Source organism: Micromys minutus (genome assembly GCF_963924665.1).
Source record: "Micromys minutus genome assembly, chromosome: 5".
In the NCBI taxonomy this organism is placed as follows: Eukaryota; Metazoa; Chordata; class Mammalia; order Rodentia; family Muridae; genus Micromys; species Micromys minutus.
Genome location: NC_137974.1, coordinates 86,790,788 through 86,818,278, shown reverse-complemented (window position 1 = coordinate 86,818,278; position 27,491 = coordinate 86,790,788). Strand labels below are relative to the sequence as shown.

At 42.9% G+C, this 27,491-nt stretch overlaps 1 pseudogene across 1 annotated transcript; it reads left to right on the top strand.

The window, feature by feature from the left end:
• Positions 1-26,804, top strand: LOC308421217 (small ribosomal subunit protein eS21-like; annotated as a pseudogene). The gene is made up of 3 exons: positions 1-55; positions 6,318-6,486; positions 26,573-26,804. The product of its transcript is annotated as a small ribosomal subunit protein eS21-like (transcript).
• The last annotated feature ends 687 nt before the right edge of the window (positions 26,805-27,491 follow it).

The following is a 27,491-nucleotide window of genomic DNA, read 5'->3' as shown; positions in this document are numbered from 1 at the left end:
ATGTGGGAACCTGTGGACAGAAAGCGCAGGGATGACTATGAGTCTGTGGGAGCCTGTATGATCATACAGTGCCCATCACACACTGACTATCATAAATCCTTATCATATGGCAGCCAGCATATGGTGGCCATAACTCAGCGACCATCACACAGTGGCTGTCACACAACAAATGGCATTTGGACTAGGGCTATAGCTTAGTGGGTTTGATTGCATACACAAGGCCCTTCAATACTTAGCACACCCACTCCTAATAACTTAGTAATATCTACTTTTAAATCAACTCAGGCAAAACTTCTATTTAAATTCCACGACGGAAGCTGGAGAGCTCATTTCCACAGCACCCACAGAGCACCTGTTTGTAACTCCAGGAAGATCTGGTGCCTTTTTCTACCCCTTGCAGGCACCAGGGATGCACATGATATTCAGACAAGCATACAGATGAAACACACACATAAAAGAAAATACATTAAAAAATAAGTTACTGACAGTACAGTTATTTCAGCAAAACTAGAAAGAGGAGTCTGATAATGGAAGAACAAATTTATGTGTAGCCAATTCCAGTTCATCACTCCTGAAAAACAGCCAAAAGAAAGCCCTTAAAGTTTAGGGCATGCAATAAGACATGTTGAACATGGAAACCATCATGGTATGGTGTGATGTCACAGAACTCCTGCAGCATACACAAGCATTTGAAGCAAGTGAAAGGGGCACAGGAGAGCTTCAGAACTCCATGCTGCTGAGGAAGTGCTGCAGTGTCTTGGAGGAGAGGAAAGAGCAGCAGACGTCACTAATGTTCAGTCTTGTAGGACCACCACCGTCTCCCCAGTCTGTGATGGGTCCAGGCATCTTTACTGAATGAACGGCTGGACAGACATCATTTTTAATGCTAGATTAAGCATTTGCAAACTATGAAACCATTGTAATGACAAGCACTCTGTGTCCCCTGTCACTTTTTATAACAAAAATTAGTAAGTGCTTGGAGCCTGTTCTTTTAGAGGACCCAGGACTGGCAGAGCAGAGCCCTCTAACATTACATGGAATCTGATCCCCAGTTCTGGCTTCCATGGGCACCAGGACACAAGGAGTGCATACACATACATGTGGGCAAAATACCCAAACTCATAAGATATATTTTAAAAGCCAGTATGTACTTTTTATGAGAAACAAAACTGGATTCTATAGCCAGTGTGAAAAGTTCAAGTACCATTCATTCCAGTTGCTGCTGTAATGGCTTAGCACAAATTTGGTGGCTTACAAATATGCACGCTCATTTTCTCAAAGTTAAAGAGGCAGGGGCCTGGAAACCTCTCACTGAGACCGAGTCACTGTGTCTGCCTTATAGTACTTCTTTAGAAGTTCCACAGAATTCCCTCCCCCACTGTGTGTGTGTGTGTGTGTGTGTGTGTGTGTGTGTGTGTTTGAAGTACATTTATTTTATTGTAAAGAACTAACTGGCCCACCCTGCTTAGATGTTTAGGTGTGTTTTTGTTAAGGACTGTTGGTTGGAAACCTGTAATTTTGATATACAAATAGGAGCAAGTTGACCTAAGAGAATAATTTAGGGATTAAAAATGTAAAATTGTGTTGGGAGAAGTTATAATTGTTTACAAAGAATGCGTTTGTAAATGAACCAACTTTTAGTGAGAATTTATGTGGCTCCGAATGTTAAGTTGTGTATTTAATAGGAAACATTTACCCGACACCTCTGGACTTTTGTTGTTCTTATTGTTGGGACCTTAAACTTTGAATAAGTTGGTTTATATTGAATGCTGAGATGTTTTGATAAGAGTTTTATCAAATTTGATAATGTAATGATAAATGTTTTAAAATGTGAGCGATTTACTATAGATCTTAATAACTGTGGTTTTTGTGTGACAGATGATGAATAGGGTTAAATTATGGCTCACCATTTAGTTGATTATAAACTTGAGTGTATTTCCAGAAGAAGAAGGAGAAGGAGAAGAAGAACTAACTATAACATTCTGGAGACTGAAAAAGTCTAAAATCACCAGGACCAATGTCCCAGTTGGAGTGCAGTGGCCAGCAGCTTGAGTTAAGCTAGAAGCCTGTTCCAGTAGGAGGAAATAAATCATTCAGGTGAGGTCAGCCTTTGACTGTGATCTTCAACTGATTGGATGAGACCCACTTTAATCCTGGAGGCCAATGTTTTCCTTAGTCTACCTATTTAAAACCCGACTTGACTCAAAAAACCTCCTCTCCTCAAAATAATGTTTGACCATGCAGCTGAACCTATAAACATACAAGATTAATTTCCCCAAGAGAAATGAAGTTGTTAAAACAACTATTTTGACATTTAGGTTACAGAGAACATAAACCCAGTGATCTTAATGTCACGGATGAACGAAGGGAAGGAAGCGGAAAGAGACACCAGGCATGTTGGTTGCACCAGAGTTTTATTCTCTGGAACTGTCTTATACGAACGCCATCCCGCTGTTTGCTTAGGTCTCGTCAGTGATGCTTACGGTGCACCCGTTGTGTGTCATGCCTTTGGAGTCAGCGGAGGAGCTCCATGGTTGTGCGTCTGCATCGCTGGCATTAGCAGCAGTAATTTCTTGGCCAGTGGATTCAGGGTATCTCCAGCTCTGCCAACTTCAAATGCCTTCCTTGATTATAAAAAATTTAATTTAAAAATGCCATGAAATGAAATGTTCATGGTCAGTATGCCTGAGAACTCCACAAGAGAAACATTTACACTTGGAAACAACACACACAACAAACAGTTCTGAACTGACCCTCACAAGCCGCAGGCTACGTTCTTTAAGTTAAGGTTGTCATCCGTGTTCAGCAACCTTGTGCAGCTGGGTAAGTACTTGTTATAACAGGGGTCTCAGGCCGGCCATTAACCCGAGAGGTGCCTTTAAAACACAGAGCTGGGTTTGCATGGGTCAGCGCCTCCTGCTCTTCCCTAGCTTCCCTCTGCCTGCTCTTTGCCTTTGGACCGTTTGGAAAGCTCACATGTCTCCTGGCCCACATGTCTCCTCCCCTCCCTCCACCCAGCCTGGCAACTTCTCCACTCCCAGCATCTGCAAATCCTCTGGCATAGAACTCTGCTTACATGGCGTTTGCCCCTTTGCCTGCTTTATTTATGATATGGTGCTTCCCACTTCCATTCTTGTTGTAAAAAATATTAAGTGACCCTACCATGAGGTCTAGACTATTTCTGTTCCTGGATAAAAGACACACACAGCCTTTATATTTTAATGTACTTTACACAGCACAATAGCTGAACAACTTCTACCCCACAGGCTGTTAGAATCTGCCTTCCTGTCAATAACCCAGGCGATTATTATTTTGTTTCATCTGGCCTGCTCTTAGCTCCACAGACCCATGGTCCTTTCTCCTCTCCTGGGTGTTCTTCTCTCAAACATAAATTGAACACAATTGTAACAATTATGCAAATTATAAGGTATGACATATATACATATGTATCTATGTATATATATTTATAATGCCCAATCCATCATATTTATCAATTTAGATATAGTATTTTATTATCTATCCTAACTTAATGAGGTTAGAATTCTGTACCTCAATCATGTTTGATTTCAATGTTTATGAGCATCTGAAAACCATCCTTTTAAATCTAGAACATTTTTTCAAATTTAGAAGTAGTTAAAATGTATATATTTTTTCTTACAACTTTATTTTTTAAAAAGAGAGATACATGTACAGATTTTTAAAAGCATTTTGGCATAAAACTTTATGAACATATTTTTGTCAGTACTTGATTTTTTAAAGGTTTGATAGTATGCACTGAAATCTTACTAATTATCATAAGTATAAAGTACATGTAAAACAGAACATAACATGGAAACAGTCAAAGTTTTCTTGGTGTGTATAGATTAGACATAATGATTTTTAAATAACAAAAATTGCCACAAGGCTATCTTCTTAGCTCTTGAGTTATCAATGATTTAAGGTCTAGGAGTACCCCACTCTGAGTGGGTGCTGTACACTTGTTGTTGTTTTTTTTTTCCCTACAGACTGAGGCTTCTACTTTTTGGCCTTTCTTTTTTTGAGCTTCATATGGCCTGTGAGTTGTTTCTGGGGTATTCAGAGCTTTCTGGGGCTAGTATCCAATTATCAGTGACATATTATGTCTGTTCTTTTGTGACTGGGTTATCTCAAGTTGATATTCTCTAGATACATCCATTTTCCTAGGAATTTCATAAAGTCATTGGTTCTAGTAGCTGAGTAGTACTCCACTGTGTAAATATACCACAATTTTTGTATCCATTCATCTACCTAAGGGCATCTAGGTTCTTTATAGCTTCTGGCTATTATAAATAAGGCTGCTATGAACATGGTGGAGCATGGGTCTAGAACATTTTTAATGCTAAACAACTTAAGTTTAATTGTGACACTATGACTAGTCTTCAACCCTGTCAGAGATCTGAGAAGGAATTAAATACCACCTGAATATTCAGCAATCACAAAGACATCCATCTTATACAAACCGTAGAGACACCTGACTGCCTGAACAGTCCCCTGATTCCTTAAAATGTTGGAGCATCTGCCTTCAGCCTTCTGGCCCAGAGCCATCTGACAGACCTTAAGTGAATCAGGAACTGTGAAGGACTAGCTTATTCTGTCGTGACAGACATACAGATGAAATTAGGGCATTAGGTGCCCAGTGGCTAGCTTAGCACAACTGCAGCAACTCCATGTGGAGGCATTGATGTTTACCTCCTTTGTTGAAAAGAATGGAGATACTATCAGGAGCAGACATTTCTTGTAGCCAAAAGATCTATTCATAATGAGATGATTTTAAATGCCATACTCTCACCAGCAGGCGTGTTTCCCATCTGCCTCAATTATTCCTCCCCGGATTCACCTTCACAGAGTGTCGTGTACACCCAGGAGTTCACCCGGAAGCTCTAGTGAGGCCAATGATTAAGAATCATAACAAGTATCGATCCCCAAAGGCAATTTTTGCAGAACTATTTCTTTTAATCCTAAAACCCTAATAAAACAAGAAAGACTAGGAGTAACAGGTGTAATAAACATTAAGTAAGATGGGGCTGGTCTCATCCCAGCTTCTCATTCAAACTATGTCCAAAACTATAGCAACACCACAGCATAAAACCCAACAAACAGAATACATAAGCTGATCTCTAACAAAGACACACAGCAAAGGCAGCCTCTTCAATCACTGATGTGGGAAACTGAATTTCCACATGTCAAAATTTGAAATGAGACCCTTATCTTACAACACATACAAGAAAAAAAAAATTCAAAAGTGACTGAAACTTAATGAGACCTGAAGCCATAAAACCTGCTCAATTATTGCTCCCCGGATTCACCTTCACAGAGTGTCCTGTACACTCATGAGTTCACCCGGAAGCTCTAGTGAGGCCAATGATTAAGAGTCATAACAACTATCGATCCCCAAAGGTAATTTTTACAGAACTATTTCCTTTTGAATAATAGTTATTTATTTGAATAATAAAAACACGGCACACACATGTCACAGTGGACTATTATTTGGTTGTTTGATCATACTTTCAATGGTGATACAAATTTGACTTCCTGGCATGATGCCTTCCAATGGACTTTACGTTCCTGGGCTGCGTTCTCTGGACCACCAGCATAGAAGAACCGGCACCTCATGGACTGGACAAGTATCTTCTGTTTCCCTGTCTCAGACAGCAATGGATGCTGGCCTCGGATGTGCCTGTAAGAGCCCTGGCTCCTAGGAACTTAACTTTACGTGACAGTTGCCCTGGGCCTCTTCCTACATGCTCACCTCCTCAACTGACAAATGATTTATGTTTTGTTAAATATGTCCGACTGTTTTTTAAAATTTATTTAAAAACAAGACACCAGCGTGTCTAACTCAGCGACTGGTCCAGAGGGAACCATAGGATTCCAGAGGTGAATGACCCACACTCACCTGCAACCAAGGACCCACTGATGGCAAAGCCACAGAGCATAGGAGAGCATGAATGGTAAACGTTCAGTTTTCAACCAACCAGCACAAGAGCACCAGCTTTTAGACTGAGAAATTTAGATGCTGTTGCCTTTGTAGTTTAATCCTTAGGTCTTAATTTCTCAGGAACAATTCATAAAGGAAGAAGGCTTATGCTCAAATTGTGAGGCAACCTTATTCTTCTCTCTAAATAATAAAATTGTCAATGTGACACGTTCTTAGACACACCTCATCACTGAATAGACTGAGAATATGGCTGCGTATAGTTGATTTGGAAAATATAAAAAAAGAGGGTAAAATGTTCATCCTAGGGCACTGTTGTAATTGCCATTAAATGAACGGTTTGGGAACACTGTGGAGGATGCAGGTGCTGTGAAGGATGCAGGAACTGTGAAGGATGCAGGAACTGAAAAGGATGCAGGAACTGTGAAGGATGCAGGAACTGAAAAGGATGCAGGAACTGAAAAGGATGCAGGCACCGTGAAGGATGCAGGCACCGTGAAGGATGCAGGCACCTTGAAGGATGCAGATTCCTGGTTATTTTGTCAAGTTACCTCCTTGATATTAAAATCTGATACAAAGATAGGATATATAAGCATATATGTATATGAAAAGGGAAAGGAATTGAGGTAGAGAGAGTGATCTGCATAGCCTTGTCTTTGGTGGGCCTGTTCTCTCAGGCCCCTGCAGATACTCAACAGCTTGGGGCCACTGCTCTGTAACAGAAGATTTTATCCCAATCAAAATTAAAAATGTGCGTGCGCACCTGTGTGTGTGTGTGTGTGTGTGTGTGTGTGTGTGTGTGTAGTGCTTATGTATGTGTGTGTGTGTGTGTGTGTAGTGCTTATGTATGTGTGTGTGTGTGTGTGTGTGTGTGTGTGGGCGTGTATGCATGTTATTCCAGAGTTTACCTATGCTGAGGTCAGGCCAGGAAGTCTGGTGTCCTCCTGCATTGCCCCCCATTTTATTACCTTGAGGCAAGGTCTTTCCTTGGATCTGAAGCTCAGTGCTGCTCCTGTGTCCACTCTGTCTTCCCACAGTCCCGAGATGGCAGGCACAGGATGCCCTTCCCCACTTGGCTGAGGATCTAAACTCAGGTTCTCACTCTTGAACATCGAGCCCTGTTACCCATCGAACCACTTCTATCCGGCGAGAAGCTTTTGATCATAACATTTTTATTACAGTTTCAGTGTAGAAGTAGATATGCATGAACTGGTCATGATGCTTTAGGACAACGTCCATTAAATTCCTTTACAGAAATATTACAAGCAAAAGGATGTGGCAAAGACCCGGGAGAGGGGGAGGCCACCGTGTCACTTTGGTTCTCCAGACCAAGCAGGGGACCCATGGAAGACACCGACTGCCCCAACCTTGCACCATGCACTTGAAAACCTCAGGGGTAAGACAGATGGTGAAAGTCCTTGACTTTGTGTTTTATGGCTGTGAGTAGTGAATGCCTATAGCAAACCCAGAATCCATAAGAAAATCGCAGTCTAGAAATCCAACCCCGTGTCTCTCAATGGCCAAACTTAAAGATGATCAGGTCTGGGAAACAGTGCTTCTGACAGCATTTGTCAGCTCTGAACGTGTGTCAGATCAAATGTGAATTTTATCAGCTTCTACAAATACACGAAGAAGACAAGGGTGATTGGGGGTCCACAGAACAGAAATCAGAGAAACAAAGAAACATGGGGGGGGGGAGAAAAAGAAAACATACAATCCACACAACCTATATTTTATGCTATCAGTAAAGAGAAGGAAAAGCAGCCCCAGAATGCGGGTGGTGGGTGAGGACTGAGCTGTTGGGGGTGGAGATTTTGGGGGGTGAACAGGGACTGAGGAGGTGGGGGATGGGGACTGCAGGGTGGCTCTCAGCCTCATTAGCAAAATTAAAAAGTGACATTGGCATCTTCAGCAGTAGGGACTGATCTTCCACTTCCAAGGGTATGGGGGAACCAAGGGCAATGCTAACAGCCTGTCATGTTTGGGGCCATCCTGACCAACAACTCAAAAGAGGGATTCAAGGCTGGTGTTAGACCATCTTTGGCTTTTGGAGGGAGCATTGTCAGCCCAGATGGGGAAATCTCATTTCAACATAGTAATATGTTTATTTATATAATGACTTATGTGTATTGTGGGTCTTTTATAAAGTTAGAGATGTTTCCAACTTCCACCTCCTTCTTCATTTCCCTTCCCATTCCTAATTAGAGTCTCCCCTCCTTAGACCTGGGGCCAAGAGGTCCCTGTGCTGGAAGTTATTTGAGTGCCTCCTCCCTGAGAATTAGCTTTTATGGTACCAAAGGCACCATGAAAACTTCCAAAGGAGGGACACAGTCTGAGCCTGAGCCAGCTATAACCCCTGTAACTACAACAATGACCAGCAGGCAGCAGAAACTCTCCGACTGGACTTCTAGACAAACTCAGGAAGAGGAAATCCATGCCAGCTATCCTGGGCTGGTGAAGTCATATCTTGGAGGAAAACCTCCAACCACCACCTTGCTAGACCAGCACAATCCCTAACTACCCCCTAAATATTTGTCCTTATATTCGCAGATAAATGTAGTTCTGCCCCCAATAAAGGAGACTTCTTGAAAGAGATAGAGACCATTGTAGAAAGACACAACTAACAAAAATGCAGAATTGTAGAGCACAGTCCAACAGATACATCTACAGGACAACTCCAAACCTAAGGTTCAGGATTCTTGTGGAAGAGGGGTGGGAAGATTGGAAGAGGCAGAGGGTTTGCTGTGGCATTGTGTTTTCTAGTAATATCAGAAGGTAAATTAGTAAAATCTCATCAACATGACTGAACAAAGGCAATAATGATCAAATGAACGTGTCCAAGTAGACGTGGGAAGACCATAAAGCCTCAACCTACACAAAGAACCACAGGCAGCCAAGGAAAAGTGAGAACGGTCAGCCTGACACATACACAGAAGAAGCAACATTATACAGGCTGAGCAGGTCATATTAATGTATTTATGGAAAATGTATGATTTTTGTAAGTATGTATGTATGTGACAACAATTGATGGGAAAGGGCTATGGATTTGAAAAAGGTCGAGGAAGGAAATTAAGAAGTGTTTGGAGAAAGGAGAAAGGGAAATCGTATGACTATAATATCAAAAATTAAAGAAAGAATAATGGGGGGAGCAGTTTCTACCCATAGTCAAGTGCTATTTTCCACCTCGACCAGAGAAGCATCTCTCTGCAGTGGGTAACAGAGACTATAACCCACCAAAGTGCCGAGAGTAAGTAACCACTGAGTGTTCAGTCCTAAATGGGACATGTGTATCAACCTCCCACACAAAGCTGGGGAATCACACAAAATCGGTGGACATAGAAGATTGGAGGAGGGCCGTGTGACATGCTGTCTACCAAACACAACCAGACACGCATGAGCTCAACAGGAGGAGTGCCCTGTGACACGGTGTCTACCGGATAGGACAGGACACGCATGTGCTCTGCAGATGCAGTGGACTGCACAGGACCTGGGTGATGTCAGGCCAAACACTCAAGTTCACTGCATTACAAAAAAATCAATACAAATGACAGTGGGGGGGAACATATAAAGTCACGATGTACATGTATGAATTTATCAAATAATAGCAAAAAATGACAGTATTGGTAAAGCGAACATAACAAATCTATCTACACTAACTGTAGGGTTCATGCTTCAAAAATAAAAGTATGCACACACACTCATGCACATTTGTATGTGCACCCTTACACATATACATGTACATAGCGTGTTTTTTCTATTGTGACCTTATAATAGAAAAAAAAATGAAATTGACCTCAATGTGTACCATAGACTTACTGAATGAATGGAGAGCCTCCCCACCGTGGAGTGCTCTGCACTGATGAAAAATTATTCTTCTTTAATGTGCATGCTCTTTACCAAGACCATTGCTGGACAGCTTGGGATGTGTCACTGCAAAATTCTCTAGAAATGCCCTTGGAGTTGCAGCCGGTTGAGCTGGGAACATATTTCAGAACACTGTGTCTGTGATCCTACACTTAGTAGCAAAACAGGTGTCTCTCACAGGAGCCACCCACATGGTCCTGCTCATACACTTAGCAAGCTCACAGCCTTTCCATCCTGTCCCCACGAGAGACATAGGAAATGGCGTCACCTTTTAACAAACCAGCGTGGGTTTCACCGGCCCTGGTGTGCGTGTCCAAGACACTTAGAAATATGAACACTTGGATGGAACCATGTTAGAAAGTTTTTGTTTGTATTTTAATGATTTAAGGGGGAAAATCCTTTGGGGAAGGAGATAGGTGGAGGCTAAAAGCAAGCAAACAAAACTCCATGGGTTTTCTAAGAACCTCTGTGAAATCCTGTCCTTGAGTCATAACTGAAAACCACGTTGTACCCCTGGCTTTGTTGTTGTGGACGAGGGAACCTCTGAATCCTCTGGGCATTGGATCTACACTCTATGTACATCCTTGGCCCTGTACCTGAAGACAACTGCAGAGCTCCCCTTGCAAATCATTTCTCCTATGGAGATCTGCCTTAGCAATCTCAGCACCAACGACTATGTGCATTCCCCAACCATTGACGCTACCCATGCGGCTCCAGTCCTCTGAGCCTGCTGGCTCACCCCGGTTCAGGCCATGATCGGTCTTCCAGAGCAGCAGCCCACTGAAACAGCCATGATAAATGAACAGAGGCACACGGGAGCCAGTGGAAATCAGAGACTGAAGAAATGGCTGGTTTCTAGGCTGTGTGTGTGTGTATGTGTGTGTATGTGTGTATATGTGTGTATGTGTGTGTATATGTGTGTGTATGTGTGCATGTGTGTGTGTGCATATGTGTATATATGTGTATGTGTGTATGTGTGTATATGTGTATGTGTATGTGTGTATATGTGTGCATGTGTGTATATGTGTATGTGTGTATATGTGTATGTGTATGTATGTGTGTATATGTGTGTGTATGTGTGTATGTATGTATGAGTGCATGTGTGTATGTGCATATGTGTGTATGTGTGTATAGGTGTATGTGTGTATATGTGTGTATGTGTGTATGTATATATGTGTGTATGTGTATATGTGTGTATGTGTGTATATTTGTGTGTGTATGTGTGTGTGTAGTGGTAAAGTCTGCTCCTACCCCTACACTTTACAGATGGAAGGGAAAGACTTCAGGGAAGTAGCAGGTACTTTTTTTAACCTCCTCCTGCTGGTGACAGACCAGGGGAGGCCTCAGCCAAAGCCTCTCAAGAGTGTTGTCCTCAGACAAGCAACACCCACCTGTACCTGGAACTTGTTTAAAAATTCAGATTTCCCAGAAGCTCCATGGCGTCTGCAAGGGACCACAAAAGCTTCATTTTAAAAGCTTCCAGACCATGACTATATTTTCTAATGTGTAAGAGTCTCTAAGGTAGCTTGAGGCATCTTCCTCAAGTGGATTTTCTTGGGGCCAGCAAGGCCAGGCTGGTGCAAACACCCCAAAATGCCAGGCAAGTGAGGTTCAGACCTTGAGTCTTTAAGACATCCATGATGAGGAAGCCAAAGCTGTACATATTCTCAAGTTCTATGACATCCAGTGCTATAGAGTTATAGCTCTTAGGCAGTCCCTGTGCACAGATGTCACAGGCAGTCAGTCACAGGTGCCACAGGCAGTCAGTCAGTCACAGGTGTCACAGGCAGTCAGTCACAGGTGTCACAGGCAGTCAGTCAGTCACAGGTGTCACAGGCAGTCAGTCAGTCACAGGTGTCACAGGCAGTCAGTCACAGGTGTCACAGGCAGTCAGTCAGTCACAGGTGTCACAGGCAGTCAGTCAGTCACAGGTGTCACAGGCAGTCAGTCACAGGTGTCACAGGCAGTCAGTTACAGGTGTCACAGGCAGTCAGTCAGTCATAGGTGTCACAGGCAGTCAGTCAGTCATAAGTGTCACAGGCAGTCAGTCAGTCAGTTATAGGTGTCACAGGCAGTCAGTCAGTCACAGGTGCCACAGGCAATCAGTTACAGGCGTCACAGGCAGGCTCCAGGCACTGGTATTCCACACAGACCTTTGTTAATCCAAGAGCTTTGTTTTCTAAAAGGTTGGGTGTCTAGCAAAAGGTTGTTAGTTTGCTCCCCAAATAATAAGTGGGACCAGCATAGAAAGATTTTGATTCCCAACAATCAATAAAAACTTCTTAGAAGAGTGAAAGAAGAAAAAAAAATAGCTCCCTTACTGTGACCTAGTTTGTGTAATTCAAAAGTGCTTGGCACATTCAATCCAAACAATAAAATAAATCATTTTTTAAACAGAAAGTCTGATTTACAATAGGATATTAGGCCCACTCAAAGTGGATTTAGAGAGGACACAACCCACCTCAAGTGTGCTGATAATTTTCTAGAACAGACATATGGATAGAAATGCACACACACACACACACACACACACACACACACACACACACACGTATATGAATTCCTTCACTTCTCTCATGGTCCCCTACCATGAAAGACATCTGGCTCTGCTGCACCAAGCTTCTCCTCAGTTTCTGTTGGGACAAAGAACATTGCAGGACGTGATCACAGAAAGCTAGCACCTCCCCCTCCAGCACCTCAAGTCCAGCACCTCAAGTCCCACTAGCAGGACACGTACCAGGACAAGAGGCCTGCTCAGTTCTGCACATTCCACCTGGGCCGAAAGTTGTGCCTCCCAGCTGGAGGAAGTTGGCTGTGCCCTGTGAGAGGGCAGTGACCTGCTCACCCGCTGCTCCAGCTGTCCAGAGGACCCTGGCTGTACCTTGCTGGAATAGGTACACTTCATGCTTCTGAGCTCATTCAGCTTCAACCTGGTTTGCCTCTCTGTCGCTGTGGTAGATCGCTGACCAAAAACAACTTAGGAGAGGGAAGAGTTCATTGGGCTTACACTTCCACATCACAGCCTTCATTAGACCAGGAAAGGAGCTCAATGCAGGAATCTGGGGGCACTAGGGTGGGACTCAAAAGCAGGAAGCCGGGGGCAGGAGCTGGAGTTCCCTCGAGGAAACACTGCTTTCTGGCTTGTTCTAGATGGCTGGCTTAGCTCGCTTTCTTATACAAGCCAGGACCACCTGTCCAGGGGTAGCACTGTCCACATGAACTGGGCTCTTCCTCATCATCATTAGCCAGCAAAGTGACTCCAAGCCACGTCTAAAGGCCAATCTGATGAAGACATTCCTGAAGTTCTGTCTTCCTAGGTGATTCTAATTGAGTCAAGCTGACAAAAACTAACCAGTACAAATATCCTACACCGTTTTGTCTTGAATAAGTAACAACCGTTTCTGAGGAAATTCCATTCATGGAGGAAAACGGTCGCTAAATAGTGTCCCCAAGGGGACTCCAGAAGTCTAGCAGCTTCCTGAATAACTCAGCAGATAGGCAGGCTGTACACACAATTTATCCGCGTCCTTAAACTCTGTTCTTTCCCTGTGTAGGAAGACTGCCTCAGAGTGCAACTCGGCTCTAGAATCTTCCTGGGGTAGTGAATTCCCTTCACTGATTTGAGGTTTGTTGCTTCAATGCCTTCCACTCACTGAGGAGAAAGGAGCCGTTTTTCATTAAACATGGCCAACTCTATGGACCGCCATCAGCACCACAGGCACAGCCCTCATCCACAGGCTTCCAGATACGGTGCTCAGTGCTGCACTGGCTCTCCGTCGTTAGTGCTCTGTGACGTACTTCTCACCCACAGGAACAAAGATCACATGCTCTAAACTGTGAATAACGTGCATACTTATATACCTGTCTCTGCTGTGGCAAGTTTATCAGTTGAAATGGCTCTGTCCTCTTCTGCATCCTCTTCGGGTGGGCCCCACAGCCTCCTGTAAACCAGCTTCTCTTTGGAAAAACTATTTCTTTTGCTTGTATTTGATTTGAACGTGCCAAACATTATCCGATTACACAAACTAGATCATGGCAGGAGAGATCTGTTCTCTTTTCTCTCCTGCTTTTCCAAAAAACGGCACTGTAGGAAGTCAAATCTTCCCGTTATTTATTTTGGGGGTGGGGGGCCTGGTCCCCAGAGCATTCAAACCATTGTCTGGCCAGAAGAAGAGTCTGGAGGCTCCCGCTAGAGTGGCAGCCGGATCTCATATTCCCCTTCCCAGTGGAGAAGTAAGTCAGACTCCACATCTAGAGTGTGTGACACGTGTGACACGTGTCTGTGCTGCCTGTGGGTTTGCCCTTGTCTGGTCTTCTTCACAGTCACCCTAATGCAAGAAGACTAATGACTCCAAATTAGTAGTCCTGTCACTCTCACGCTGCGTGGACATGCTTAGATTGCTCTTCTCACCCCAACACTCTAGTATAGACAGGCTCACATCATTCTTCACACCCGCATCCCTGTGTGGACACCCTCAGACTGTTCTTCTCACCCTTCTCTTTGGTACAGTTTTTTTTTTTCAACTCTAAATCCTCAGGACAACGAGAGTCCCTTCTTAAAGAGGCGGAGCCCGAGCCTCAGCAGAGGATGTACCCACGTTGACAGTTTTGGTTCAGGCCGGGGATTGGTGTGTAGATTTTTACCTCGGCCACAGTTATATGTACTTTTAATGGTACATATAACATTTGTCTTGCAGACAACTGACATGGCTGTACAAAGCATGTTTCTAAACAAAAGCTAGCAGAATGTCACCCCAACAGTAAGGTTTCGTGATGCACTTTAGAACAAGAGTTCTTCCTTTTTAAAGTTCTGGAAAGGGTTAATAGGGAGTTGGGATTTGTCAGAGATCGTGGTATTGATTTAGTATTATATAGCATTGATTTCATAAAACATTGTCTTTTCTTTTTTTTATTGGAAATTCTCTGCATTTACATTTCAGATGTTATCCCTTTCCCACAATCCCATCCTCCTCCCCCTCCCATTGCCTCCATGAAGGTGCTCTCTCTCCCAACCACCCTCTCTACCTCAGCACCTTGGCGTTCCCCTACACTGGGAAAACAAGTCTTTGCTGGACCAGAGGCCTCTCCTCCCACTGATGCCAGACAATGCTGTCCTCTGCTGCATAAACTCACCTAGACAAACACTAGGAACCATGCAGCCCCTTTGTCCTCTGCTGCTGACACACAACTTGGGAGCTTTTGTTTGTTTGCTTGGTTGGTTGTGTGTGTGTGTGTGTGTGTGTGTGTGTGTGTGAGAGAGAGAGAGAGAGAGAGAGAGAGAGAGAGAGAGAGAGAGAGAGATTAAACCAGAATCAAAGTTACCATGGGTACACCCTGTGTACTCTTTGGTTGTGGTTTAGTCCTTGGGAGCTTTTGTTTGTTTGCTTGGTTGGTTGTGTGTGTGTGTGTGTGTGTGTGTGAGAGAGAGAGAGAGAGAGAGATTAAACCAGAATCAAAGTTACCATGGGTATACCCTGTGTACTCTTTGGTTGTGGGTTAGTCCTTGGGAGCTTTTGTTTGTTTGCTTGGTTGGTTGTGTGTGTGTGTGTGTGTGTGTGTGTGTGTGTGTGTGTGAGAGAGAGAGAGAGAGAGAGATTAAACCAGAATCAAAGTTACCATGGGTACACCCTGTGTACTCTTTGGTTGTGGGTTAGTCCTTGGGAGCTTTTGTTTGTTTGCTTGGTTGGTTGTGTGTGTGTGTGTGTGTGTGTGTGTGAGAGAGAGAGAGAGAGAGAGAGAGAGAGAGAGAGAGAGAGAGAGAGAGAGAGATTAAACCAGAATCAAAGTTACCATGGGTACACCCTGTGTACTCTTTGGTTGTGGTTAGTCCTTGGGAGCTTTTGTTTGTTTGCTTGGTTGGTTGGGTGTGTGTGTGTGTGAGAGAGAGAGAGAGAGAGAGAGAGAGAGAGAGAGAGAGAGAGAGAGAGAGAGAGAGAGAGAGAGAGAGAGAGAGAGAGAGATTAAACCAGAATCAAAGTTACCATGGGTACACCCTGTGTACTCTTTGGTTGTGGGTTAGTCCTTGGGAGCTTTGAGGGATCTGGTTGGTTGGTATTGTTCATCCTATGAAGTTGAAAATCCCTTCCGCTCCTACAGTTCTTACCCTTACTGGGTTACCTCACTCAGGATGATAGCTTCTAGTTCCATCCATTTGCCTGTGAATTTCATGAAGTCATTGTTTTTAATAGCTGAGTAGTACTCCGTTGTGTAAATGTACCACAATTTCGGTATCTATTCTTCTATTGAAGGAATCTGGGTTCTTACCAGCTTCTGGCTATTATAAATAAGGCTGCTATAAACATAATGGAGCATATGCCCTTGTTATATATATGTTGGAGCTTCTTTTGAGTATATGCTCAGGAGTGGTATAGCTGGGTTCTCAGGCAGTACTATGTCCAATTTTCTGAGGAACTGCCAGACTGATTTCCAGAGTGGTTGTACCAGCTTGCAATCCCACCAGCAATGGAAGAGTGTTCCCCTTTCTCCACATCCTCACTAACATCTGCTGTCACCTGAGTTTTTAGTCTTAGCCATTCTGACTGTGTGAGGTGGAATCTCAGGGTTGTTTTGATTTACATTTCCCTGATAACTAAGGATGTTGAACATTTCTTTAGGTGCTTCTCAGCCATTTGACATTCCTTGGTCGAGAATTTTTGTTTAGCCCTGTCCCCATTTTTTTTAATAGGATTGTTTGATTCTCTGGAATCTAACTTCTTGAGTTCTTTGTATATATTGGATATTAGCACTCTATCAAATGTAGGATTGCCAGAGATCTTTTCCCAATCTGTGGATTTCTGTTTTGTCCTATTGACATTGTCCTTTGCCTTACAGAAGCTTTTCAGTTTTATGAAGTTCCATTTGTGGATTCTTGATCTTAGATCATAAGCCATTGGTGTTCTGTTTAGAAAATTTCCCCCTGTGCTAATATGTTCAAAGTTCTTTCTCACTTTCTCTTCTATTAAAAACAGTATATCTGGTTTTATGTGGAGGTCCTTGATCTACTTGGACTTGAGGTTTGTACAAGGAGATAAGAAAGGATCAATTTGCATTCTTCTACATGCTGACCTCCAGTTGAACCAGCACCATTTGTTGAATATGCTGTCTTTTTTCCATTGGATGGTTTCGGCTCCATATTGTGTGGGTTCGTTTCTTGGTCTTCAATTATATTCCATTGATCTACCTGTCTATCTCTGTACCAATACCATATGGTTTTCTTTTTTTACTTTTTGGTGGATATTTTTTAAATTCACACTTCAAATGTTATTACTTTACCCAGTTCCCCTCCAGAAACCATCTCTCCCATATCCCCTCCCCTGGCTTCTGTGAGTATGCTCCCCCAACTAACCACTCAGTCCCTCTCACTTCCTCACCCTGGCATTCCCCTACACTGGGGCACCCACTTAGCCTTGAGAGGACAAGGGCCTCTCCTTCCATTGATGCCTGATAAGGCCATCCTCTGCTACATATGAAGCTGGAGCCATGGGTTGGTGGTTTAGTCCCTGGGAGATCTAGGGGCCTGGATGGTTGATATTGTTGTTCTTCCTATGGGTTTCAAACCCCTTCAGATCCTCCAGTTCTTTCTCTAACTCCTTCATTTGGGACTCCATGTCAGTCCAGTGGTTGGCTGTGAGCATCTGCCTCTGTATTTGTCAGGCTCTGGCAGGGCCTCTCAGGAGACAGCTATATCAGACTCCTGTCAGCATGCACTTCTTGGTATCTGCAACAGTGTCTGGGTTTGGTGTCTATGTATGGGATGGGGCAGTCTCTGGATGGCCTTTCCTTCAGTTTCTGTTCCACACATTGTCTCCATAGTTCCTCCCTTGAGTATTTTTTCCTCTTCTAAGAAGGACTGAAGCATCCATGCTTTGGTCCTCCATCTTTTTGTGCTTCATTTGGTCTGTTAATTGTTTCTTGGGTATTCCAAGCTTTTGGACTAATATCGACTTATCAGTGAGTGCATACCATGTGTGTTCTTTTGTGACTGGGTTACCTTAGTCAGGACTATATTTTCTAATTTCATTAATTTGCCTAAGAATTTCATGAAGTCATTATTTTAATAGCTGAGTATTGTTCTACTGTGAAAACGTACATTTTCTCTATCCATTTCTCTGTTGAAGGCCATCTGGGTTCTTTCCATCATGTGGTTTTTATCACAATTTCTCTGTAGTACAGCTTGAGGTCAGAGATGGTCATTCTTCCTGAAGTTCTTTTATTGTTGAGAATGGTTTTTGATATCCTTTTTTTTGTTATTCCAGATAAATTTTAGAATTACTCTTTCTATCTCTGTGAAGAATTGAGTATGAATTTTGATGGGAATTACATTGAATCTGTAGATTGCTTCAGGTAAGATGCCCATTTTTACAATGTTAATTCTGCCGATCCATGAAGATGGGAGATCTTTCCATCTTCTGGGGTCTTCTTTAACTTCTTTTTTTAGAGACTTGAAGCTCTTGTCATACAGATCTTTCACTTGCTGAGTTAGTGTCACACTAAATAGTTCCTATTATTTGTGACTATTGTAAAGGGGTTCATTTCCCTGATTTCTTTCTCAGCCCATTTATCCTTTAAGTAGAGGAACACTGCTGATTTGTTTGAATTAATTTTGTGTCTAGCCACTTTGCTGCAGTTGTTTATCAGCTGTAGGAATTCTCTTGTGGATTTTTTTTGAGTCACTTATGTACACTATCATGTCATCTTCAAACAGTGGTATCTTGATTCCTCCTTTCCAATTTGTATCCTTTTGATCTCCATTTGTTGCCTAATTGCTCTGGCTAGAACTTCAAGTACTACACTAAATAGATAGGGGGAGAGTGGGCAGTCTTGTCTTGTCCCCGATTTTACTGGGATTGCTTCCAGTTTCTCTCTGTTTCATTTGATGTTGGCTATTGGCTTGCTATATATTGCTTTTATTATAGACCTTGAATTCCTATTTTCTCCAATACTTTTAGCATGAAGGGGTGTTGTATTTTGTCAAAGGCTTTTTCAGCATCTAATGAGATTATTATGTGATTTTTTTCTTTGAGTTTGTTTATATAGTGGATTATGTTGATGAATTTCTGTATATTGAACTATCCTTGCATCTCGAGGATGAAGCTTACTTGATCATGGTGAATGATTGTTCTGATTTGTTCTTGGATTTGGTTTGCAAGAATTTTATTATGTTTGCATCAATATTCATAAGGAAAATTGGTCTGAAATTTTCTTTCTTTGTTTGGAGTTTGTGTGGCATAGGTCTTAGTGTAACTGTGGCTTCATAGAATATATTAGGTACTGTTTGTTCTGTTTGTATTTTATAAAATACCTTGAGAAGTATTGGTATTAAATCTTCTTTGATGGTATGGTAGAATTCTGCACTAAAACCATCTGTTCCTGGGAAATTTTTTTGATTGAGAGACTTTTAATGACTGTTTCTATTTCCTTAGTGGTTATGTGATTGTTTAGATGGTTTGTCTGATCCTGATTCAACTTTGGTACTTGGTACCTGTGTAGAAAGTCATTCATTTTGTCTAGATTTCCCAGTTTTGTTGAGTATAGGCTTTTGTAGTAGGATCTGATGATTTCTTGAATGTCCTCAGTTTCTGTTGTTATGTCTCTTTTCATTTCTGATTTTGTTGATTTGGACACTGTCTCTGTGCCTCTGGTTAGTCTGGCTAAGGGTTTATCTATCTTGTTGATTTTCTCAAAGCACCAGCTCCTGGTTTTCCTGATTCTTTGTGTACTTTGTTGCTGTTCTTCTTCTTGCTGTGTCTTCTTCGTTGATTTCTGCCCTGAGTTTGATTATTTCCTGCCGTCTACTCCTCTTGGATGTATTTGCTTCTTTGTGTTCTAAAGCTTTCATATGTGGAGTGAAGCTGCCAGTGTACGCTCTCTCCAATTTCTTTATGGAAGCACTCAGAGCTGCGAGTTTTCCTGTTACCACTGCCTTCCTTGTGTCCCATAAGTTCGGGTATGTTGTGCCTTCATTTTCATTAAATTCTAAAAAGTCTTTGATTTCTTTCTTTATTTTTTCCCTGACCAAGTTATTATTGAGTAGAGAGTTTTTCAGCTTCCATGTGTATGTTGGTTTCCGGTTGTTTTTATTGCTGTTGAAGAGCAGCCTTAGTTCATGGTGATCTGATAGAATGCATGGGAGTATTTCAATCTTCTTGCATATGTTGAGGCCTGTTTTGTGACTGATTATGAAGAAGGTACCACAAGGTGTTGAAAAGAAGTTATATTCTTTTGTTTTAGGATAAAATGTTCATTATATATCTGTTAAGTCCATTTGGCTCATAACTTCTGTTAGTTTCACTGTGTCTCTGTTTAGTTTCTGTTTCCATGATGAGAGTGGGGTGTTAAAATCTATTATTGTGTGAGGTTCATTGTATGCTTTGAGCTTCAGTAATGTTTCATTTACATATGTGGGTGCCCTTCCATTTGGGACATAGATGTTCAGAATTGAGAATTTCTCCTAGTGGATTTTTTTTCTTTGATGAGTATGTAGTGTCTTTCCCCATATTTTTTTTGGAAAGTTTATTTGATTGAAATAGCTACTACAGCTCAGCTTGTTTCTCATTACCATTTGCCTGGAAAAGATGTTCCCTGTCTTATATTTTGAGGTAATATCTGTCTTTGTCACTAAGATATGTTTCCTGATGCAGCAAATTATTGGGTCCTGTTTTCATATCCGATCTGCTAGTCTATGTCTTTTTATTGGAGGATTGAATCTATTGACATTAAAGTATATTAAGAACCAGTGATTGGTGCTTCCTGTTATTTTGGGTTTGCTGTGAAAAAATTAGTTTCTTGCTTTTTCTAGGATGCATTTTCCCTCTTGTTTTGAAGTTTTCCTTCTACTGTTCTCTGTAAGGCTGGATTGGTGGAAAGATATAGTTTAAATTTGGTTTTGTCATGGAATAGCTAGGTTTCTCCCTGTATGGTAATTGCATGTTTTGCTGGATATAATAATAGCTTGGGCATTTTTGTTTTCTTAGGATTCGAATAACATCTGCCTCAGATCTTCTAGATTTTACAGTTTCTGTTGAGGAGTCTGTGTGATTCTGATGGGTCTCCCTTTATATGTCACTTGACCTTTTCCCCTTACTGTTTTCAATATTCTTTTTTTGTTCCGTGCATTTGTTGTTTTAATTATTATGTGACATGAGGAATTTCATTTCTGGTTTTATCTTTTTGGTGTTATGTAGGCTTCTTGTGTGTTTATGAGCATCTCTTTCTTTAGGTTAGAGAAGTTTTCTACTATAATTTTGAAGATGTTAGCTTACGCTTTGAGTTGAGAATCTTCACTCTCTTCTATACCTATTATTCTTAGGTTTGATCTTTTCATTGTGTCCTGGATTTCTGGAAAGTTTTGAGTTATGAGCTTTTTTCTGCTTTCTTCCTTTGATTGTTGTGTTAATGCCTTCTTCGGTGCCTGAGATTCTCTCTTCTGTCTTTTTTATTCTGTTGGTGATGCTTGCATTTGTGACTCCTGTTCTCTTTCTTAGGTTTTTGATCTACAGGGTTGTCTCCCTTTGTGTTTTCTCTAATATTTCTATTTCCATGTTTAGATTCTGGATGGTTTTGTTCAATTCCTTTGCCTATTTGATTGTGTTTTCCTCTATTTCTTTTAGAGATTTTCTTTTCTTTTTTTGTTTTCTCTTTAAGGGCTTCTACTTGTTTACCTGTGTTCTTCTGTATTTCTTTAAGAGAGCGATTTATGTCCTTCTGAAATTTCTGTATCATATTCATGAGATGGGATTTTAGATCTGAATCTTGCTTTTTAAGTGTATTAGGGTATCTAGGCTTTAGTGTGGCGGGAGAAATGGATTCTGATGTTGTCAAGTTGGTTTCTGTTGCTTATAATCTTGTGCTTGCTTTTTGACATCTGGTTGTCTCTAATGCTAACTACCCTTGCTGTATCTGGCTGGAACCTATCCCTCCTATGATTCTGGTTGTGTCAGAACTCCTTGGAGTCCAGCTGTCTCTGTGATCCTATGATTCTGAGATGCTATGATCCTAAGATCCTGGGTCTGTCCAAGCTCCTGGGAGTCAAGCTGCCTCTGGGATCCAGATATCGTGGTGTGACCAAGCTCCTAAGATTCTGTTGTGTCAGAGCTCCTGGGAGTCAAGCTTTTTCTGGGTGTTGCAGGAGTAGGTGGGGAGCCAGATCCCTGTGTCTGCACCAGGGACAGGTACAAGCAGGAAGGAACCTGTGCCTCTGGCTGGGTAGGGTTTTGTGTTTTCCTGGTTCCTGTGGGGGTCCCAGTTGTGTTGGGTATTGGGAAAGATGTAGCTCTCAACTGTGAACTTGAGTGTCAGAACTCCAGTGATCCTGGGTGTGTCTGTCTTTCTAAAAGTAGAGCTTCCTCTGTGATCCTGTGACCTTGTGATTGTGGGTCTGTCAAAGCATCTGTGATCCTTAGTGATTCGGAACAGAGCACCTGGGAGTAGGGCTCCCTCTGAGTGTTGTAGGAGTGAGTGTTGTAGGTCTGCTCTGGGTGCAGTTCCCTAGATTGGAGAGCTTTGAAGAATAGCTTAAACACCAGCTCTAAACTTGTTCCCTATCCATCTTCACATGAAACAGCTGCTATGAAGAAGTCAGTGAGGAACCCCACTGCTTAGGCCAGATGCTGAGCTGTTGTGAGTTTTCAGATCATAAACTAGTATACCATTGAGTCTCCTGGCAGGGTTATATGCCCCCCCCCCTTAAAGAAGTCATACCATTGTTCTGGTTGCTTTATCATTTCTTAGAGTTACCATGACCTAGGAGCAAAACCTAGGCATGGCCATGGCCTACACTACCACCATGATCTGCGCTGGTGTTCTTTCAGCCTTCTCTGCTGCCCCACCTCATATCCATTCACCCTGGGTCCCAGTGAACTTCCCTCACAGCCTCCTGATTTGTTCCTTAGAGAGTATTCTTTTAACATCTTACTACTGGTCTCTTTGTTTGTGAAGTTGTGCTTCAGGTGGGCACTCCTAACCCTCTCACACATCTCTCTTCAGGGGAAGTGTCTCTGAAAACACCCTCTTATGGTTTCCTACCAACTCTCCCACCTCAGGGCTGTACTCAGAAACACGTCACCTTTTTGACTTTCTTCACAAGGCTTAGCAGTGTAATGTTGTCTAGACCTTTTAAGTTTTGGTAGAAAATGTCTTTCCCTCGGCCCATTCCTGCACCCAGAATTTAAATACCAGGAAAGCAGAAAGCCCTTTCTGTCTTCTACATAGCAGCCGTAGTATGGAGAGCCTATTTGTTTCTTATACAGCAGCCTACTGTGTGGGGAGACTGTTTGTTACACAGAAACAGTGCAGCTGTGCTAGCATTTCATAGAGACAAGAGGACAACTGAAAATTTCAGAAGCTGTGAACCATAATTGGCTGGCTCTGGAGGGAGTGTGGATTGAATGTCTTATCTAGCAAGTAGATCAAGACAAACGGAAGGGACCAGGGGCAAAGCACGTCTTCCATGAACAAGAGCCGAACGACTACTTCCTGTGGCAGTGAATTAGTTAAACTGCTTGGCTCCCAGGGGGTGGGGGTCGCTCTTTCAGACAGAGCCCTCTGTATTCACAAACACATAGAAGCTAATTTTGTTATGCCTTGATTAGCTCAATGGCCGGGCATTTCTAATCCTCCCCTCAGTTAAAAAACAAAACAAACCAACAAACAAACAGACAAAAAAACCAACCAAACAAACAAATAACCCCACTCCCTCCAGTATTCCTGAGTTAATATCTTTTAAAAATCTATATTTCATCTCTGCTACTCCAGACCCGACCGAGGAAGTGGCTCTAGGCCACTTTCCTGGACTCTTCATGCTAGCAGGCCTTTAAGTTCCATCTTTTTCCTTCCCTGTCATGGCCATTATCTCTCCTCTGCCCAGCCCCTCACCTGCACAATCTAAAAGCCCCGCCTCTTTCTTTCTGCCCAGCCATTGGCTGTAAGACAATTCTTTCTTATAGCTTGAAGCCACCTAGGGGCAGGGACCCTCAGATCTGGAAGAGTGGTTTTTTGGGAGTCAGAAGAAGACACTGCATTAGAACCAACCCCCAACAACTTCCCCAGGCAGCTCCCAAAATAGTACCAGGTGACAAGGAAAGACATCAACACACAGCATAGGAGTACTCAGACCTTGCAGCCATTAACATTATCAGCTGGAAGATGAATCCCTGGGCGTCCCGAAGGAAATTACCTGGATTATTACTAATGGAGGGAGTAGGACATGCCCACTGTGGGCAGTTCCATCCCCTGGGTGGGATTTTGGGCTGTGTATGTATACAGAAAAGGTGTAGACCAGTAGATAAAGTCCTCCCTCTTTGCTTATTGATTGTGGATGTAATATGACTACTTGCTTCAAGGTCCTGCTGCCTTGACTTCCCTCCATAATAGATTCTACCATTCACCTGTAGGCAGATTACATACTTTACCCTTTGATGTGCTTTTGTAAGATGATTTGATTTCAGCAGCAGAAGAAACTGAGACACACCTAAACCCAGGGACCGTGAATGAAAGGATGACGGAATGAATGAGCCAGACACTGCCCTGGGGACCTGAGCAGACCCTCACTCACCTAAACTGACTCCCACCTCCTTTCATGTGCTTTGTAATTCAAAGGAGGAAGAAGGTAGGACCCACTCCACAGACTGTTCTGGTGCCTAGAAGACAAGTCTCTGGGTGTGTGGTTTAATCAGATGGAGCCATAGCGGCTGTGAAGTTACAAGATCGGCGCTTGTTTCTCCAGTTTAAAGTCTGGGGTATTAGGACAACTCCTTGAAAGAAAGTTGGTATTGACTTGAAAATTTTTGACATATACATACATATATGTATATACCTACACACATGTATGTTAATCTTATAGGCAACAAATGTGCCAGCTGAAAGTCTTGCATTTTGTGTATGACTGAGCTTAGAACTTGGGGAGAGAAAATCTAGGAGGGAAATTTTCCCCAATGATATCTGATGAATCGGGTTTGGTTCTTGCTTTAAATAAAAATTTAAAAGGAAAGAAAAGTAAGAGAGTTGTAGAAATGGTCCTTTCAGAAGGGTGGATAGAGGCTAGGAATTTCTTTTCTGGAAATTTTTCTATAACCCTTGACTTAGCATTTAGTGGAGTATATAATGTCCTGTAAACAACATAGGATTTATGTAACTCAGAGAAAATTTCACATTTTCTTTCTCTTCCAGGTTTTTTTTAGTCCAAAAGAAGCAGAATTCCCCATGAGAAAGCAGACCTTCCTTTCTACGGAAGCCAGCTCGGCTAACAATGGCATCTTAAATCAAGATGAAGTCACGGGGCTGGGTTATCCCTTTTCTCTCTGTTGTGGAAATTTATCACATACTGTAAACCCGGAATTTTAAATGGGTTTTAAAGTTTCCCCTGATGGTCTCCCACACACTACTTGTGAGAGAATGTTAGCATGTTTTAGCTTTTGCTTGTTAAACTTCTTTCCATGGCTCAAGGTCAAATGGTCTTGTTTTGGGTTTTGCGTTCTAGAAATGTCACTGGGCTTCCTTGTTTTTCCAGGGAAAGGTGCCTTTCACGGAGGGCAGGGAAGCTGACTTCTAGTGGATCTACGCAGAAGCATGCTTTCCAGGTGCTCACAGCTGCTGGAGAAGATGTGAAGCCATGCTGCGGAGTTTCCCCTGACGGTTCCAGCGCGGAGCCGGGCTGTTTCTCAGAGTTATGTTAGCACAGAAGCAAGGGAGAAGGTCAAGTGTGGCATTCCTTCCAACAGAGGCAACGGGGAGGCTCTGCTCTGCCTGGCGATTATGCAAGGGATTGAGCTGTCTGGAGGTCATTGATGGTAATCAGAGGAGAAAATTGAATGGAACCGGCTGCTTCCACTTAGGGAGGCTCCTGTAGGAGATTATTTACAAGCCACATAGTCCAGTTCTGGTTGAGCTCGGCTTTACAGAGTTGGAGCGAAGCTGTAAAAGAAGCCGTATCCAGCCATCCAACCTCTGAAAGAAAAGGAGGGAGGAGAGGAGCCACATTCCAAAACCCTTGGTCTCTGTCCCCTTGGCTCGCATCTCTTCTGCAATTGGCCAAAATGGTAGCCACGTCTGCTGCTGTAGAATGAAAGCCCCGACTTAGGCAGCCATTTTGTCTTGGATCAGGGTGTCCAGCGTCACATCCCATTAGCCGAGCAACACATGGAGAATAAGCCCAGAAATGTGCAGAGGAACTTTCTCCAGCTTTCTTAACGAGCTCTGCAAAGCTCCTCTGTCAAGGAGACTGGGGGAACGTGTAATTTCAAACACATTTTTAATAGTTTCTCTTGGCTCTCTCAGAAGAAGAGGGGAGGCATGCTGACGCGGCTGGGGGAGAGGCAGCAACTTTACAAGAGTAATGTGAAACAAATCGCCCAGGTGCTGGTAGCACTTGGAGATGGAGAGAGCTGTCTGGGAAGCTGTGGCTCCCACAGAGAAGAGTCCTGGATGATATGTGTGGCTCTAGTGGACGGCTGGGGCATGTGGCTGGTATAAGGGAGACAGGCAGCATCAGTAACCACTGGCCACCTCCTTCTCAGTGCCATCCTCTTTACAAAGAACCCCCCCCCCACCACCACCCCCTGTCTTATAACCAAGAAAGACTTGGGAAGAAGAAAAGAGGAAGCAGGTGCTAGGCCACTGGTGTTTTAGGTGTGGATCTGAGTCTCAGGGTGGCTGCTGACGGTTCCAGGCTTTTGTGATCCAGAGCAAAGACTTGGACCAGAGGCACATGGTTAGCAATAGCAATAGAGGGTTTCTACACTCTCACTGAACTGGTGAGAGGGCTGGCCAGTTTTTGGACCTGTACATGCCACAGAAATGCTCTGCGAGCAACCACATCATTGCTGCCAAGGACCATCCAGATGAATGTGGCTGAAGCTGACGGGGCATAGGCCAGTTTAATGGCCACTTTAAAACCTATGGCATCTGTGGGGCTATTCGTAAAATGGGTGAGTCAGATGATTCTATTCTCTGATTGGCTAAGCCTGATGGAATTGTCTCAAAGAACTTTTGAGCTGAAGAAACCGGGAATAATTTGTTATGAATAAAAGTAATAAGTACTTGTGACGGGGGGGGGGGGGGGGCGAAGAAATAGAGATGCTTTAATGCTTTATTAAGAACAAGAAAGCCCTTCAGAAAATGGAGTAGGCTCGTGAGCTCGGAAAAGATGTACTCCAAAGAACTCTGGGGCCTGAAGGCTCTTGGTCATATAAGTATGGTTACATTGCTGCAGCCTTTCCTCTGTGTGTGTGTGTGTGTGTGTGTGTGTGTGTGTAGGGGGAGGGGGTGTTTTTTGAGCATGTTCAGTTTGATGCTTGTAGCCCACATAAGGAAGGACTCCTAGTTGTCCCCTGCCAAGTAGCTCTCTCTTTTCATTCCCTTTCCCACCCCTGGCCCCAGGCCCCATGCAGAGTCTGTTTTCCCCAGCCAGTAGTTAGGTATGCACGGGTTAGAAAGCCTGACACTATACCGTCCATAGTAGCTGACATTCTGGTTATCTCGACAGAGACCAGCAAGTAAGACTTCTGGGTTGCTCATGTTCAAGAACCTCGGCAAACACTTGCCCCAAAAGACACAAGCACTGACGTGAGGGACTCCCACAAAAGCTCACACTTGGAACAAAACATTATTTGGTCTCTCTATCACCCACCAGTTACTTATAAGTCCCTGATCATATTTTCTTAACTAGAAGTTAGATCCA